Here is a 5,837-nt window from a genome sequence, read left to right as displayed (position 1 = left end):
CAGATCAGGTGTCAGTCCAGTCCATATGGAGACGGAGACGCATTTATTGCTTGAAGAAGCAGCCATCCTTACTCAAGGAACTCTACCCCCTGTATTATCTTTACTTTCGACAACAGTGATGTCGCAGCTAAATCATCCTCGTAAGGGCGACCCTACCACTGAGAATTTAAGCCTGGATACAAGGTCTGTACAAATACAGTCTTCTAGTCAAAATGGCCAACTGACTCCATTCAATGAGAGAAGCCGGCCTCAAGAAAACTTTCCTGATACAACTGCAACTCCATCTGCCAATGCGACTCCGGCATCTGTTGATTCTATAGTATCTAACTGGCCTGAGGAAAATCAAACAACCAATTTCAATTTATCGGGGCAGATGGATTCCAGTACTGTAAGGAGCTCAGAGGAACATGAGCATGTCAGTGCTGACGAAGCATTGATAAATTCGGCTCTTCGTGTAATTCCGACCTTCAGTGATGACGATCTGCATTTTTATGGTAATGATAATGTTTTTTCTGACAAAGGATTCCCTGCCCAGATTCCAAGTACAGTGAATATTCATGACGTCGATGAGTGGACGGCTGCACAGAGAGAAAATCATGATAAGTTAAATAATTATCCGGGGCAAATCAGTGAAGAAATATCTTCTGAGCTAAGAGATACACCTTTAGGACCATCATCATCGCTGACAGACAGACAGTACGATAACGGGGGTGGTCACCCACCCAAATTCACACCGACGCCAGCCTGGTATCATTCCCAAGATCACACACAGCATGGAGGGAACACCTGGCTGCCAGAAACTACCGACCCCCCTTCTTGGCCTACGGTGCAGCATCCATCATCCGGTGCGGAGTCGATGCTGGGAACCTTTTCACGATTCTACAAGATGTTCGACATGATGATGAGCGTCGTGGACTTAGCCAAGAACGTCGCCGCTCTGAATCTCACCACGACTACGCAGGCCCCGTCCTCCTCCCCGCAACCTTCTGCACCGTCGCCACAAAGCTCATCTATTCCATCTTCGTCATATGTAATACCAACGCTCATTCCATTAGATATGATCGAAACACACGGCACCACTGACACTTCGACTTCCTCTGGCGGCACAATCACTAGCACTGATACATCTACAAACACCGAGACAGTCATAGTGACAGATCCACCAGCCATATATCTTACCACTGATACACTTACAACCACAGGGGAAATCATGAGCATAGATACAGATACAACTATAAACTCAATCATTAACACTGTCACAACTGCCAATATAAACACAGTAACCGATGCAATCATTAACACGGACGCACCTGCCTCGGCTAGCTTTGTCATTACCAATGACTTTCCAGCTACCACTGACATTCCTTCTACCACTGCCATTCCCTCTACCACTGCCATTCCCTCTACCACTGACATTCCCTCTTTCACTGACATTCCTTCTACCACTGACATTCCCTCTACCACTGATATTGTATCTACCACTGCCATTCCTTCTACCACTGACATCTCTTCTACCACTGGCATTCCTTCTACCACTGACATTCCCTCTACCACTGACATTCCTTCTACCACTGACATTCCTTCTACCACTGACATTCCCTCCACCACTGCCATTCCCTCTATCACTGACATTCCCTCTACCACTGACATTCCTTCTACCACTGACATTCCCTCTACCACTGACATCTCTTCTACCACTGACATCTCTTCTACCACTGACATTCCTTCTACCACTGACATTCCCTCTACCACTGACATTCCCTCTACCACTGACATTCCCTCTACCACTGCCATTCCCTCTACCACTGACATTCCCTCTACCACTGACATTCCCTCTACCACTGACATTCCCTCTACCACTGACATCTCTTCTACCACTGACATCTCTTCTACCACTGACATCTCTTCTACCACTGATATTCCCTCAACCACTGACATTCCTTCTACCACTGACATTCCCTCTACCACTGACATTCCCTCTACCACTGCCATTCCCTCTACCACTGACATTCCCTCTACCACTGACATTCCCTCTACCACTGACATTCCCTCTACCACTGACATCTCTTCTACCACTGACATTCCCTCTACCACTGACATTCCCTCTACCACTGACATCTCTTCTACCACTGACATTCCTTCTACCACTGACATTCCTTCTACCACTGACATTCCCTCTACCACTGACATTCCCTCTACCACTGACATTCCCTCTACCACTGACATTCCCTCTACCACTGACATTCCCTCTACCACTGACATCTCTTCTACCACTGACATTCCCTCTACCACTGACATTCCTTCTACCACTGACATTCCCTCTACCACTGACATTCCCTCTACCACTGACATTCCTTCTACCACTGACATTCCTTCTACCACTGACATTCCCTCTACCACTGACATTCCTTCTACCACTGACATTCCCTCTACCACTGACATTCCTCTACCACTGACATTCCTTCTACCACTGACATTCCTTCTACCACTGACATCCCTTCTACCACTGACATTCCTTCTACCACTGACATTCCTTCTACCACTGACATTCCTTCTACCACTGACATTCCCTCTACCACTGACATCTCTTCTACCACTGACATTCCCTCTACCACTGACATTCCCTCTACCACTGACATTCCCTCTACCACTGACATTCCCTTCCTACCACTGACATTCCCTCTACCACTGACATTCCTTCTACCACTGACATTCCTTCTACCACTGACATTCCTTCTACCACTGACATTCCCTCTACCACTGACATTCTCTTCTACCACTGACTTCCTTCTACCACTGACATTCCCTCTACCACTGATATTCCCTCTACCACTGACATGTCCTTCTACCACTGGACATTCCTCTACCACTGACATCTCTTCTACCACTGACATTCCCTCTACCACTGGCATCTCTTCTACCACTGACATTCCCTCTACCACTGACATCTCTTCTACCACTGACATTCCCTTTACCACTGACATTCCCTTACCACTGACATTCCTTCTACCACTGCCATTCCTTCTACCACTGACATTCCTTCTACCACTGACATTCCTTTTACCACTGACATTCCTTCTACCACTGCCATTCCTTCTACCACTGACATTCCTTCTACCACTGACATTCCTTTTACCACTGACATTCCCTCTACCACTGACATTCCTTCTACCACTGACATTCCCTCTACCACTGACATTCCTCTACCACTGACATTCCTTTCTCACACTGACATTCCATCTACACTTACAATCTTACACTGACATTCCTTCTACCACTGACATTCCTTCTACCACTGACATTCCTTCTACCACTGACATTCCCTCTACCACTGACATCTCTTCTACCACTGACATCTCTTCTACCACTGACATTCCCTCTACCACTGGCATCTCTTCTACCACTGACATTCCCTCTACCACTGACATCTCTTCTACCACTGACATTTCCCTCTACCACTGACATTCCTTCTACTGACCTCACTGACATTCCTCTACCACTGACATTCCCTCTACCACTGAACTATTCCTTCTACCACTGACATTCCCTCTACCACTGATATTCCTTCTACCACTGACATTTCCTTCGACCACTGATTCTTCCACTGACATTCCCTCTACCACTGACCATTCCCTTTACCATTGACATTCCTTCTACCACTGACATTCCCTCTACCACTGACATTCCTTCTACCACTGACATTCCTTCTACCACTGCCATTCCTCTACCACTGACATTCCTTCTACCACTGACATTCCCTCTACCACTGACATTCCTTCTACCACTGCCATTCCCTTTACCATTGGCATTCCTTCTACCACTGACATTCCCTCTACCACTGACATTCCCTCTACCACTGACATTCCCTCTACCACTGACATTCCTTCTACCACTAGCACTTCATCTACCACTGCCATTCCCTCTACCACTGACATTCCTTCTACCACTGACATTCCTTCTACCACTGACATTCCTTCTACCACTGACATTTCCTCTACCACTGACATCTCTTTTACCACTGACATTCCCTCTACCACTGACACTTCATCTACCACTGACATTCCTTATACCACTGACGTTCCCTCTACCACTGACATTCCCTCTACCACTGACATTCCCTCTACCACTGACATTCCTTCTACCACTGACATCTCTTCTACCACTGACGTTTCCTCTACCACTGACACTTCATCTACCACTGACATTCCTTCTACCACTGCCATTCCTTCTACCACTGACATTCCTTCTACCAATGACATTCCTTCTACCACTGACACTTCATCTACCACTGACATTCCCTCTACCACTGACACTTCATCTACCACTGACATTCCCTCTACCACTGATACTGTATCTACCACTGACGTTCCCTCTACCACTGACACTTCATCTACCACTGACATTCCCTCTACCACTGATATTGTATCTACCACTGACATTCCTGCTACCACTGACATTCCTGCTACCACTGACATTCCTTCTCCCACTGACATTCCTTCTCCCAATGACATTCCTTCTCCCACTGACATTCTTTCCACCACTGACATTCCTTCCACCTCTGACACATCATCTACCACTGACATCTCTTTTACCACTGACATTCCTTTCGCCTCTGAAATACCTTCCACCAATGACACTTCATCTAGCACTGACATTTATTCCACTGCTGACACAATTCCTACTAAGCCTGCAGCCAGTAGCGCTACAGACACAACATCTACGTTTAGCGCCACTGACACGCCTCCTATCACTGATACCACAACAGCAAACGACATGTCTATAACCATTCCGATGATTACGACAACGGTCACTACCATTAATATTCCCACTGTCACCACCCTGACTGGTAACTTGTCTGGTACGCATGTCACTCTGGTCACGACAACGCCCACCACCATTATAATTCCTACCATTTCCACCTTTACGATCTTTGCAACTAATGCTAATGATTTTCCTAACATCCAACCTACCTCTTCTACCACAATTGCCCATCACTCCCATTCACCCACGCTCCCTCGCCCCATTCGCACTATCACCCGCACCCACACCAGGACTATTCACGCCGTCGCTGTATCCACCTACTTCAACACTGTGGATGTGACGCGGATCACCCAAGTTCCTGGAACGACCACCACACATACTATTCATTTCCTACCTGCGACTGTCACCCAACACGTCACTCGCACCCACACCTACGTAACTACACCCAATTGCGTGACGAGAAGTGTGTGTCACACTTCTACGGTGACGGAGAGAAGTGGCAGTAATTCAGTGTGGATGATGAGACTCGCTGCCCCTGTCGCCACTGCCACGGTGACACGCAGCATCCCAGTGATTCATACTACGTCGACGCGCGTCCTCTGTACTGGATGGTGATGAATAATTAAATTATATGAATGATATGGTGTTTCATTTGTTACCTTCCGCTGATATTGATTTTATAGTTCCGCCAGTGATTTCATGGAATTGGTACAAGATTTTAGTGAAATTAACCCAGACCTGTCGTATAACTCTGATACATATAAGGATTTAATGTCACTATAAGGGAACAATGTTTCATTTATTTTGCTCATATTTAAGCATCAACATCGTAAGTGTATATTTTAGAAAAACAATATCAGTCACTGTCGTGGACAACAAATGTTTTCTTCACATATGGCTGTATACTCGTAAAACTAGACTACATTATTTGAAAACAGATCTTGTTATCAAGACCAGGAAATGTCTTATAACGAAATCATAAAAAAGGGCTGTGATTAGATTCCGTAACGAACACATGGATTTACTAGTTTGTAGAACTCTACGGATAAACACTCCGAAGTTAACAAACACAGAGT

This window comes from Penaeus chinensis, chromosome 21 (genome assembly GCF_019202785.1).
Source record: "Penaeus chinensis breed Huanghai No. 1 chromosome 21, ASM1920278v2, whole genome shotgun sequence".
NCBI lineage: Eukaryota > Metazoa > Arthropoda > Malacostraca > Decapoda > Penaeidae > Penaeus > Penaeus chinensis.
This window is presented reverse-complemented; position numbering follows the sequence as displayed.